Here is a 14,451-nt window from a genome sequence, read left to right as displayed (position 1 = left end):
CTCGATCTCAGGCACTGAGCGGTCATTCGGCGATCAGACAGCGAGGAGGCAGGTAGGGTTCCTACCTGTCTTGTAAGCTGTTCGGGATGCTGCGATTTCGCCGCGGTGATCCCGAACAGATTCCTGAGCTAACTGGCAGTGATTTAGTTTCACTTTAGACGCGGCGTTCAACTTTGAACACCACGTCTAAAGGGTTAATAGCGCGCGGCACCGCGATCAATGCCTCGCGCTATTAGCCACGGGTCCCGGCCATTGTTAGAGGCCAGGCCCGACCCGCTATGGCATTACAGAACGGGAGCGGACTCAGGACGTACAGGTACGCCCTGGGTCCTTAACAGGTTAAGGACCTTTGGGTCATGTGATATACCCAGAGTTCCAGAGGTCAGGACTGACTGGTTTGGCTATCCAATGAGCTTTGTTCCACCCCCTTAATATATAAGGGGCTGCTGCCACTAAATTCTCTCTCTTCCTGATGATGATCATATCTCATCATCAATCCAAGCTAGGCCTGAAGCCTTATCTTCCGCAGCCACTAAACCGTGAGTCATCCAGCTCAAAACTACTAAAATCCTGTGTGACAGTGGCTAACAAACCAACGCTCATTGCAATCAGAAGTCCCAGCAAACCTGTGAGGAACCTCAACTACGGTTCTCTATGCAAAGACTGTTTTGTTACCTGCAGTTGCATAAAATATGCAGTAAAGTTTATTCTGGTTTTCATGAACATTTGCTGTGGACATTCAATTATTTCTCCCTACTGTTTATGGGACGGTTGGTGGTAGGACCATTACCCTATGGAAACCTCATCCTGGCATCACGACAATATAGGGTTAATACCAATACCCTACACTACCACTTGCAACACCCCATTGCATCCTTCTACCCCGGCACCACAAAAACATAATAAATAAAAAATAATACATATGTACTAATGCCTTGATGGACAAACGCTCAGTGTGAACAGGAGGTGCAAAAAATGTACCTTTATAGGGAGCTATGTATCTTTATAGAAAGCTCCAGATCTATTGCATCTGAAACAGTGTTTTCCAAACAGTGTGCCTCCAGCTGTTGCAAAAATACAACTCCCAGCATGCTGTCATGGCTGTCTGGGAGTTTTAGTTTTGCAACAGCTGGAGGCACACTGTTTGGAAAACACTGATGATTGACTATGCTCTGTGTGTTCGCTCGTAACAACGGATTACCCTGATGCGCATCTGCTACAATTAGGCACTGTGTCTACAGCAGAAAAACTGCCGCTACATGCGGACACACAGAGCTACCCAGCCGCAGCAAGGAGCTTGCTCTTGTGACTGCCGTCCGCGCATCCGCAGCGTGAAATACATTGCGGATGCGCTCCGTGTGACCCTACCCTATAAGTAAATGCTGCTATTTGAAGGCATGAGCTGCCTACTAGTCACCTATGTTATACAAATCAGGGGGGAATATTCACCCACAGAAGATCAAACTCAACTCACATCCATCTCGTTGTTTTTCTAGATCTTTTTGTTTCAAGATCGCAATGTTAGCGGACATTTTAATGAACCACAATGATTACATTGCTTGTTGTGTATTCTGTCATTACATTGAGCGTTGCGCTGCGGTTTCTTTGCACCTTAAATGCAGCTTTCTGAAAAATTGACATTTGTTTTGTGGGATTTGCTGATCACGTCGCTTTCGCTGATGAGGGAACAGAGAAAAATCAATGTCACATGGGGAGATGTAGTATTAACTCTCTAGTGACTAGACCTTGTGTTGGAATTACATTGAGGATGATTGTTAGGATACATCATCCAGGCATGGTGGGTTTAAGCAATATTGTCATTGCAGTTGCAATAGAAGTAAAGTGGATAATATTTAAAAAATCTCATCCATATGCTGCAGAAAAAAATATGCACAAAATACATGTGGAAATTGACCTGCAGGGGGTTTGCAGTTAAAGGGGTATTCTTATATGGGGTCCCAGAGGTCAACTCATTGCCTTTATGCACCTGATGATGCTGGTGTACAGTGAAATATGTTGGGGAGGGGGGGGGGGGCTGGTATTTTAATAACAGTATAAGGCTGGGTTCACACTACGTTTTTCAACTAAGGTTCCCGCATACGTTTTCTATCAAAAACCGTATGGAAAAAAAAACGGATGGAACAGTATGGGAAAAAGTAAACCGTATGGGTTTTTAAACAGTATACTGTTTTTAAAAGTGCATACTGTTCCGTCCGTTTTTGTAGAAAAAAAACCCATACGTTTTTGAAAATTTTGTCCATTTTTAATGGGAGGGGTCTTGGGTGGGGACTTTAGGATTCAAATGCGCATGTGCAAAGTAAAAACGTATACGTTTTTCCCGTATGGAACCGTATACATGTACGTTTCCCATTGACGTCCATGTTAAAAAAAACGTATGCAGTTGCAGTACGGTTTTTAAACCGGAGTCAAAACCGTGGTTGACCACGATTTTGTCTCCGGTTTAAAAACCGTACTGCAGCCGCATACGTTTTTTTTAACATGGACGTCAATGGGAAACGCACATGTATACGGTTCCATACGGGAAAAACGTATACGTTTTTACTTTGCACATGCGCATTTGAATCCTAAAGTCCCCACCCAAGACCCCTCCCATTAAAAATGGACAAAATTTTCAAAAACGTATGGGTTTTTTTTCTACAAAAACGGACGGAACAGTATGCACTTTTAAAAACAGTATACTGTTTAAAAACCCATACGGTTTACTTTTTCCCATACTGTTCCATCCGTTTTTTTCCCATACGGTTTTTGATAGAAAACGTATGCGGGAACCGTAGTTGAAAAACGTAGTGTGAACCCAGCCTTAGTGAGTAGTGTTGAGCGCAAATATTCGAATAGCGAAATGTATTCGCAAATATCGGCACTTCACGATTTTGCCAATATTTATAATATCACAAATTATATTCGTTATGATGAATATTTTTTTCGTTTTTTTTTTTTTTCATTGTGATGTGTACTGTGTAAATAAAAAGTGATCATCCCTCCCTGCTTCCAGCTTGTGGTCCAAAGAAGGCGGATATGCAAATGCAAATTTTATGCGAAAATGATGCGAATATCGGCACTTCCAGAGGACACTGATCCCTCGCTTCTTTTAGCTTGTGGGCCAATGAAAAGGATGGAAATGCAGCTGTCAGAGGTTAGCAATATCCCTAGCAACCAATAGGAAAGTAGTTAGTTGAAAGATTTAATCGCGCAGGCGCATTTAGCTAATTTTATTATGAATTTCGCATAAAGAAAAAAAGTTAAGGAATATGCGAAATTCGTGAATATAGCACGAATATTCGTCTAAATATTCGCGGAATATCGCAAATTCGAATATGGCCTATGCCGCTCATCACTTTAGTGAGGGAGTACTGCAGCCTCTGATCACCATGTATATAGACAAGCTATACTTGGGTATTATCCCTTACAATACAGCTTTAAGGCTCTTACGTTTTCATATCCTGTCCTCATATCTCGACCTTAGATCCCCACATCATATTCTGTCCTCATATTTCATCCTCATATCTTGTCCTCATATCCCGTCCTTATATCCTGATGTGGTGCCAGGTGAGGCAACGATGTTACAGGATCTGGTGGTATTAACCCTTGATTTGTCGTGACGCCAGGATGCAGTTGTTTTGTATAGAAGATCCTGCCAACAACCGGCCCATAAACGGCAGGATAATAAACGGAATGTCCACAGCAGGATTTATGAGATAACTGGAACTTTTACTTAACTTCTTGTGCAAACAGTCTTTACAATTAAACAGTTTCTCTTGAGGTAACCGGGATGCAGGTTCCTCATAGGCTTGGCTGGGACTAATAGTCTTGAGCTTTAAGCAGGCCACTGTGCTACTAATTATAGGATTTGAGTTGAATAGTAGTCACACAGAATTTGTAGATAGAGCTTTATAACTCACGGTTTTAGTGGCTGCTGGTTCTTTAGGCTTTGGCCTAGTTGAGATGAGTATAGATATGCTGATTGTGCTTGCTTTAGTGTCCAGCAGGAAGAGAGAAGAGAGTGTAGGAACAAGAGAGCGAAGAGAGACTACAGCCCCTTATATTCTAGGGGGGCTGGACTAATCCCATTGGTTGTCAAGCCTGGAGGTCCTGAACCCAGAGAACTCTGGGTACATCACATGACAGTATCACATGACCCTGGAAGGTCCTATACATTATACTATACAACTTTGTATATATATTGACCAATATACATTATACCTTTAATGCTTTACACGAGTAAAGGGTAAACCCTGCAGGAGAGCCCTGTGGAATGGAGGGACTCTAACTGAGGGGACTAAAGACAGGGACAGGACAAGGTCCTGTACCGGGACACCACACTGACCTCATATCCCATCCACATATTCCGTCCTCATATTTTAACCCCATATCACGTCCTCATATCCCGTCCTTATAACCCAACCTCATATCCCATCTTCATATCCCATCCTCATATCCTGTCCTCATATCCCGTCCTGATATCCTGTCCTCATATCCTGTCCTCATATCCCGTCCTGATATCCCAACCTCATATCCAATCCTCATATCCCGTCCTGATATCCCGTCCCCATATCCCGTCCCCATATCCCGTCCCCATATCCCGTCCTCATATCCCGTCCTCATATTCCGCCCTCATATCCCGTCCTCATATCCCGCCCTCATATCCCGCCCCCATATCCCGTCCTCATATCCCGTCCTCATATCTCGACCTTATATTCCATCCTCATATCCCGTCCTCATATCCTGTCCTCATATCTCGACCTTATATCCCATCCTCATATCCAATCCTCATCCTGTCCTCATATCCCATCCCTCACTCTAAGGCTAGGTTCAGACTACGGAATCTCCAGGCAGAAAATTTCCGCCCAGAGATTCCGAGTGCGGCCAGCGCTGACTGAATCAGTCGGCGCTAGGACCGCGCGGACACTGCAGTCTCCAATAGACTGCAATGTGTTCCGCACGGATTTCCGCCTGAAGAAAGAGCAACGCTTTTCTTCAGGCGGAAATTTCCAAGCGGATTGTCCGTTCACAAATTCCGCTTCACAAATTCCGAAGTGTGGATTTGTGAACGGAAAATCATTCACTACACTATACATTTTAGAAAGCGGAATTTCCGCCTGCAATTTCAAAGCAAAATTGCAGGCGGAAATTCCGTAGTCTGAACCTAGCCTTAAAGGAGTAGTCCAGTGGTGAACCCAGTGGTGAACAACTTATCCCCTATCCTAAGGATAGGGGATAAGTTGCAGATCGTGGGGGGTCCGACCGCTGGGGCCCCCTGCGATCTCCTGTACGGAGCCCCGACAGCCCGCAGGAAGGGGCGTGTCGACCTCCGCACGAAGCGGCGGCCGACACGCCCCCTCAATACAACTCTATGGCAGAGCCGAAGCGATGCCTTCGGCAATCTCCGGCTCTGCCATAGAGATGTATTGAGGGGGCATGTCGGCCGCCGCTTCGTGCGGGGGTCGACACCCGCTATCTGGCCGGAGAGCCTGGCCCCCGTACAGAGAGGTCGCAGGGGGCCCCAGCGGTCGGACCCCCCGCGATTTCAAACTTATCCCCTATCCTTAGGATAGGGGATACGTTTTTCACCACTGGACTACCCCTTTAAAGTCCCGGGCAATCTCTGTAGCCCAAGATAGTGTTATCAGGAGATGTACCACCATTCCCATAGATTTCCATGGGACTTCAGAGGAAATTGTATAAGGGGGTGGTTTAGGGTTGATTAAACTCTATTATATGTTTCATTGACATATAAGTAACATGTGACCAGGATTCATCAAAATATCTCCAGCCATTTGGAAGTAATACTGTTACATACATACATTCATACATATATACTGTACATCCATATACATACAGACATATATATATATATATCTCTATATATAACAAATAAGCTTTAGGGGAGAGACATGTATTACATAGAGGTTTCAGATCCCGTGCCCCGGGGTTGCATACGGTTTTCAAATACAAAACCCGTATACTCCGTGCAGACATTCCGTCATGTGAACATAGCCTTACAGGCAGGATTCAACCAGGAAGAACAACAGACAATGGTGAGTGACTACAATATAATAAAATGTATATACTGAAGATTGAACAACCCCCATAATTTCCTCTAAGAATATAATTCGGATCACCGGAGGAGCAGAATGTCTGCAGCTTATTCTAGTGATAGGTGGATGCATTAGCAGGATATCCATAATTCTATACAGCATTATTCACCGCGTTGGAGTTGGCATTATGTGCCCATAGGTGGCAGCGGCTGAGTGGTACCGCTTTTCCAGAACAGCATGGATGCCTTGATATTTTTTCTTTCATTAACAAAGAATAAATTAATATTAGGACTAAGACAAATGGAGCTGATATCGGTTATGGCGTGTGGGCGCCATTAACTATAATGTTCCTGGAACTAGACTTCCTGAAAGAAAATGATTTTAGGAGATGGATCAGGTAAGGACGTAGCTGGGCTATCCTTCACACAGAGCCAGAAAATGAAGTCATATATATTTATATTTACGTCATGCGCTCCGGCCGCACATGCTGGCCGTGAGTGCATGGTCCCGTTACCTGCTGCTGTGGACGCGCCCGCATGCGAGCCCCAGGCCGTCACTCACCTGGTGCTTCTCCTGCCCCAGCCTCTGCCTCTTTTCTCCGGCACGCGTGTCCCTATCCACTAGGGCACGCGCGCACCAGAGCGCTAAGATTTAAAGGGCCAGTGCGCTCATTAGTTTAATTAACCTGTGGCTCATTGATAAATTCCTCCACCCTCCTCACTTCCGTACCAGATCTTTGTTGCCTTGTGCCTCAGAGAAAGTTCCCTTACCATGTTTCTGATCCTTTGCTTTGTGACTTGACCTTGCTCCTCTGCCGCCTGCCTACTGACCTCCTGCTACGACCTGAATATGCTATTTTGCCGCCTGCCTTGACCTTCTGCTATCCTGACTACGAGCTGCCTTATCCCTCCTGTGCCTCTCATCTCCTCAGCCGCCTGTGTGGTCGAGCCGTGCCAGGGGTAACGACCTGGGTGCCGCCTGCCGCAGCAAGTCCATCCCGCTTTGCTGCGGGCTTTGGTGAAAACCAGCGGCACCTTAGACTCCGAGTCATGGTCCGAGTCATCTGCCACACAGGTACAGCGGATCCCCATCCACCGGGGTTCCTGTCTTCTGAAACATGAGTGTTACATATATATATATATATATATATATATATATATATATATATATATATATATATATATTAGAGCTAGCAATGTGCCACTGTGTTTTGTTTTTTGTATTGTATTTTTGGGTTTGCATTACTTTTTCAGAAGTCAGAGGGGCCATTGCACCCGCTTCGCCATTGGGATCTGGATAGAATTGCAAACTCCATACCCCCAATCGTTATTGCCCAATTAAATAAAAAAATGGTCTTGAAAAAAGTAAATTTCTAGTTTTGTCCGGGGTTCACCTTTAAATTAACCATGATAATTAGGTTAGTATTGTTCTCATATCTATCTGCCGCCTCCTCAATCTGGGGTCTGTCTACATCATACACCCAAAGGATTATTTATGCAGGTGATGGATACATCCGTGCAGTACATTGTATGCCTCCGCTGACGCATTTTGCCGATGCTGATTTGGATTATGTTTGTTATGAAAAGTACCGTCCTATACGTTCCCAGTGGTCGTTTACCAGGAGATCTCCATGACAACATAATGTTCTTTTCATCCACATTTCTAAACTCTGTTCACATAGTAATGTCAGTCGCCTGGTGTGTCCTACCTCATCCAGCCTCAGTTATTACAGTGCCAGAGGGTTCGTCTCTAACCATTCACATACTGTATGACTCTCTCTAACCATACACATAGGACTATCTCTAACCATACACATAGGACTATCTCTAACCATACACATAGGACTATCTCTAACCATACACATAGGACTATCTCTAACCATACACATAGGACTCTCTCTAACCATACACACAGGACTCTCTCTAACCATACACATAGGACTCTCTCTAACCATACACATAGGACTATCTCTAACCATACACATAGGACTATCTCTATCCATACACATAGGACTATCTCTAACCATACACATAGGACTATCTCTAACCATACACATAGTCATATGTGTATGGTTAGAGATAGTCCTATATGTATGGTTAGAGATAGTCCTATGTGTATGGTTAGAGAGAGAGTCCTATGTGTATGGTTAGAGAGAGAGTCCTATGTGTATGGTTAGAGAGAGAGTCCTATGTGTATGGTTATAGATAGTCCTGTGTGTATGGATAGAGATAGTCCTATGTGTATGGTTAGTAAGAGTCCTATGTGTATGGTTAGAGAGAGAGTCCTATGTGTATGGTTAGAGATAGTCCTATGCGTATGGTTAGAGATAGTCCTATGTGTATGGTTAGAGATAGTCCTATGTGTATGGTTAGAGATAGTCATATGTGTATGGTTAGAGAGAGTCCTATGTGTATGGTTAGAGATAGTCATATGTGTATGGTTAGAGATAGTCATATGTGTATGGTTAAAGATAGTCCTATGCGTATGGTTAGAGATAGTCCTATGCGTATGGTTAGAGATAGTCCTATGTGTATGGTTAGAGATAGTCATATGTGTATGGTTAGAGATAGTCATATGTGTATGGTTAAAGATAGTCCTATGCGTATGGATAGAGATAGTCCTATGCGTATGGTTAGAGATAGTCATATGTGTATGGTTAGAGATAGTCCTATCTCTAACCATACGCATAGGACTATCTCTATCCATACGCATAGGACTATCTTTAACCATACACATATGACTATCTCTAACCATACACATATGACTATCTCTAACCATACACATATGACTATCTCTAGCCATACACATATGACTATCTCTAACCATACACATAGGACTATCTCTAACCATACACATAGGACTATCTCTAACCATACACATAGGACTATCTCTAACCATACACATAGGACTATCTCTAACCATACACATATGACTATCTCTAACCATACACATATGACTATCTCTAACCATACACATATGACTATCTCTAACCATACACATATGACTATCTCTAACCATACACATAGGACTATCTCTAACCATACACATAGGACTATCTCTAACCATACACATAGGACTATCTCTAACCATACACATACATACACATATAAATCTCTTTAGCCATACTCATGACTCTCTCTAACCATACACATATGTGGTATGGGGGTGTGATGCAGGTCAGATGGAATTACCCTAGGGACAGATGGCATTAACCCCTTGTATTTGTGACGCCAGGGCATGGTTTATCCTCAATACCACCTGAAGGTATACCACTGGATCCTGGGCTAGGCACGGGGGGCAATAGTGACTCAGACACCAAGTTACGGACAAAGGTAGCTTTACTGAGTGACAGATTAAACAGTCTATACAGTTCAGCCAGGGCCCACGGAGGTGACCAGTGACTTCAGAGACCTTGCTGGGACTTGCAGTAGGTTAGGACAATTTTAGTGCAGGCCACTCTGACGTGACAATAGATGACTGTGACTGACTTGACTTGACTTGAGACTGACTAAGCTGTGACTGTAGCTTACATGTAGACTTGAAGGCTTGTGGCTGCAGGACGGACTTGAGGCCTCCTATGGACTCCAGACAGACTCTAGGACTTGACTGCACTGAATCTCATCAAAGACTTAACTAGAAATCAATAGCATAGGAGAGACAGCTAGCTCCACCCCGGGCTTATATAGGGGAGACTAGGAGGGGTCCCATAGGTCACCCTTAGGTCATATGGTCACTGATACCTCCTGGGTTACACTCACTTGACAACTCATATGACAACTGGTGATCCCATGTTAACATTTCTTAAAGCAATAACACTTATATACATTTTACAGTATAACACATGGCAGAAAATATATATACATAAGGGGACAGGTGTCGGGGGTCCAGGAGATGCTGCAAGGAGGCTGCCTGACAGGGCAGAAAGGGTACAGGGGTATAACACCTGTACTTGGCCACCACACATATGACTATCTCTAGCCATACACATATGACTATCTCTAGCCATACACATGTGGTGACCCAGTACAGAATATAGTATTCTGTCCATCCTGTGTGGCAGATTTTGCCTTCAGTGTACTTCTTGGGCCCACATTAGCATGCTGGGAGTTGTAGTTTCACAACAGCTGGAGGCACCCTGGTTGGGAAATACTGTGCTATGGTTTATGTTTTAAAATGTTCTATGTACCTGTTGCTTTAAGCCTGTTAAAACCTGTCTGGAATGGAAATCCTCAAAATTTACTCCATAAAAAAAAATATATATGTGGTGGCCCAGTATGGGAGATGTTGCCCTGTACTCTTGAAGCCCTGTCAGGCAGCCTCCTTCAGTGTCCCCAGGGGCCCTTGCACCCATTTTCCCCCTGTACATATGTTCTGCAGTGTATTGTATTATAAAATGTGTTGTATCTTTAAGAGTTATGTCATGTGATTGTTATCCAGGAGGTACCAGTGATCAGGTGATCCCAGGCATGGGAGTCTTTATTGCCCTGTGCCTAGCCCAGGATCCAGAGGTACACCTTCACGTGGGTTTAGGCTAAACCACACCCTGGTGTCACGAATACAAGGGGTTAATGCCATCTGCCCCTAGGATAACAACATCTGCCCTCATCACAACCGCTATCACATATATATATATATATATATATATATATATATATATATATATATATACACTTTCTGCTGTGAACATCTAGCAGACCTGCTGTGAGCTGAACTCCTGAGGTACAGCCTGGAGAGAGTCTGAAGAGAGAGTGTGAGGTGTTCTCAATCTAACAAGTCACACATCTTCTAAAGCATATCCCCTGAGCCCAGGTGAACGTCAAAGCCTAGCGGTTAGCACTAAGTCCCGGGGATTCAAGTCAGTCATTCAAGTCATTCTGCAGCACTAAAGTCAGCGTGGGTTGCCATACAGCAAGTCAGTTATATACAGCGCAATCCAAGTTATTGCAAGTCCCAGCCACGCGATAGGCTTCCAAGGTTTACCCTGCACCTCCCTTTGTACCAAACTGAGCTGTAACAGATCTTACCATCTATCCGGCCTCAGTAAAGCCAGTTATCTGTAACCTTGCGTCAGAGTATTTATTGCCCCGTGCCTGGCACAGAAGAAGCTGGCTCAACCTCAATCGGTGTTTAGATTAACCATGCCCTGGCGTCACGAAAAGGTTAATTTGCACATTACCATCACCCGACACCACACACATATGACTCTCTCTAGCCATACACATATGACTCTCTCTAGCCGTACACATATGACTCCCTCTAGCCATACACATATGACTCTCTCTAGCCATACACATATGTCTCTCTCTAGCCATACACATATGACTCTCTCTAGCCATACACATATGTCTCTCTCTAGCCATACACATAGGACTCTCTCTAGCCATACACATGTCTCTCTCTAGCCATACACATATGTCTCTCTCTAGCCATACACATATGACTCTCTCTAGCCATACACATATGTCTCTCTCTAGCCATACACATATGTCTCTCTCTAGCCATACACATATGACTCTCTCTATCCATACACATATGTCTCTCTCTAGCCATACACATATGTCTCTCTCTAGCCATACACATATGACTCTCTCTAGCCATACACATATGTCTCTCTCTAGCTATACACATATTTCTCTCTCTAGCCATACACATATGTCTCTCTCTAGCCATACACATATGTCTCTCTCTAGCTATACACATATTTCTCTCTCTAGCCATACACATATGTCTCTCTCTAGCCATACACATATGACTCTCTCTAGCCATACACATATGTCTCTCTCTAGCCATACACATATGTCTCTCTCTAGCCATACACATATGACTCTCTCTAGCCATACACATATGTCTCTCTCTAGCCATACACATATGACTCTCTCTAGCCATACACATATGTCTCTCTCTAGCCATACACATATGTCTCTCTCTAGCCATACACATATGTCTCTCTCTAGCCATACACATATGTCTCTCTCTAGCCATACACATATGTCTCTCTCTAGCCATACACATATGTCTCTCTCTAGCCATACACATATGACTCTCTCTAGCCATACACATATGACTCTCTCTAGCCATACACATATGACTCTCTCTAGCCATACACATATGACTCTCTCTAGCCATACACATATGACTCTCTCTAGCCATACACATATGACTCTCTCTAGCCATACACATATGTCTCTCTCTAGCCATACACATATGACTCTCTCTAGCCATACACATATGACTCTCTCTAGCCATACACATATGTCTCTCTCTAGCCATACACATATGACTCTCTCTAGCCATGCACATTTGACAGCTATCTCTTCCGATCACTCCATTCATGCCAACACTTGGCTGAGCATTTGTATGTTCCGTCCTTATGCGGAGAGGAGGGGTAAGCCACTGTTAGACTTCTCTGGCCGAGCTTATGGCCCCTAAGAACAAAAGGATCAGGCAGATGCACTGGAAGCACATTAGTGGATTATATGGCACTTGGGTGATCTGTTATATTATAAACAGTACCTGAATTTTTTTTAAAGCTTGAAATGTTTGTCCACTTGCTGGATCAAGTTCTGTGTAGGACCAAAATAGTCAAAGTGGAGACTGAAATGCAGGGGAGGTGGATATCTCACTTCGTGTTGGAAATCGAGTCGAGAGGATCCCCATATATACATTACATTCCCCCCAAATTGGCTCACACATGTCTAATGTGTATTTGGCCTTAAAGGGGTACTACCATGGGAAAACTTTTTTTTTTTTTTTTATCAACTGGTGCCAGAAAGTTAAACAAATTTGTAAATCACTTCTATTAAAAAAATCTTACTCCTTCCAGTACTTTTTAGGGGCTGTATACTAAAGAGAAATTCAAAAAATAAATGAATTTCCTCTGATGTCATGACCACAGTGCTCTCTGCTGACCTCTGCTGTCCATTTTAGGAACTGTCCAGAGCAGCATATGTTTGCTATGGGGATTTTCTCCTGCTCTGGACAGTTCCCAAAATGGACAGCAGAGGTCAGCAGAGAGCACTGTGGTCATGACATCAGAGGAAATGCATTTCTTTTTTGGATTTCTCTTTAGTATACAGCCCCTAAAAAGTACTGGAAGGATTAAGATTTTTTAATAGAAGTGATTTACAAATCTGTTTAAAGGAGTAGTTCAGTGGTGACTCAGTGGTGAACAACTTATCCCCTATCTTAAGGATAGGGGATAAGTTGCAGAACGCGGGGGGTCCGACTGCTGGGGCCCCCCGCGATCTCCTGTACGGAGCCCCGACAGCCGGCGGGAAGGGGGCGTGTCGACTTCCGCACGAAGAGGCGGCCGACACGCCCCCTCAATACAACTCTATGGCAGAGCCGAAGCGCTGCCTTCGGCAATCTCCGGCTCTGCCATAGAGATGTATTGAGGGGGCGCGTCGGCCGCCGCTTCGTGCGGGGGTCAACACCCACTATCTGGCCGGAGAGCCGGGGCCCCGTACAGAGAGATCGCAGGGGGCCCCAGCGGTCGGACCCCCCGCAATCTCAAACTTATCCCCTATCCTTAGGATAGGGGATAAGTTTTTCACCACTGGACTACCCCTTTAACTCTCTGGCACCAGTTGATAAAAAATAAAAATAAAGTTTTCCACGGGAGTACCCCTTTAACACTATGGCTTCAAAGACTACTGATGGTCAGCAGTTCTAGGCATGTACATAGAGGGATAAAGATTAAAATGCCGCCTCGTCTTTCTCATTCGGCTATTACCATTATCCATTGTTCTCCAGCCAGTTGCCACAGGTGTTATTATTTTTGGCACTTTTCAGACTACCTATTCTATATCAGAGGTCTCCAAACTGTGGACTTCTAGATCAGGGCCTTCCAAAATGGGTGGGGAGACACATTAGTGTGCGGGCGGCAGTCCCCAGCTGTGTTGCGGGACCGTCCCACAGCAGCAGCCGCCGCTGGTCACTATCATTAAGTGGGCATGGACGTGCTGCTGGTCATAAAAAGGCAGCCAGTGCCGCAGCCACTTTAAATCAGTTAGCTGCGGTGGCTGCCATGGCTGATGACTTGTCTCTCAGTGCGCTTCGGGAGGCCCAGGTGGAGGTTCCGCGCCTCGGCGCGGAACCTCCACCTGGGCCTCCCGAAGCGCACTGAGAGACACAGGCCTGGTGAGAATGCAATAGCACAGAAGGGGATCATGGGGGAGAGGTAGTGAAGTGGTCAAGAAGGGGGATGAAATGGCACAGAAGGGGTAAGGTGGCACAGGGGGATCAAGAGGGGGAATGAAGTGGCACAGGAGGGGGCATCAAGAGGGGAATAAAATGGCATGGGGGTAATGAAATGGCACAGAGGTGATAAAATGGCAAAAGGGGTGATGAAATGGTACAGAGGGGTAGCAACCACATTTATAATGCTTATACTGGA

The sequence above is a fragment of the Hyla sarda genome, chromosome 9, assembly GCF_029499605.1.
Source record: "Hyla sarda isolate aHylSar1 chromosome 9, aHylSar1.hap1, whole genome shotgun sequence".
In the NCBI taxonomy this organism is placed as follows: domain Eukaryota; kingdom Metazoa; phylum Chordata; class Amphibia; order Anura; family Hylidae; genus Hyla; species Hyla sarda.
Note: the sequence above shows the minus strand (reverse complement) of the source record.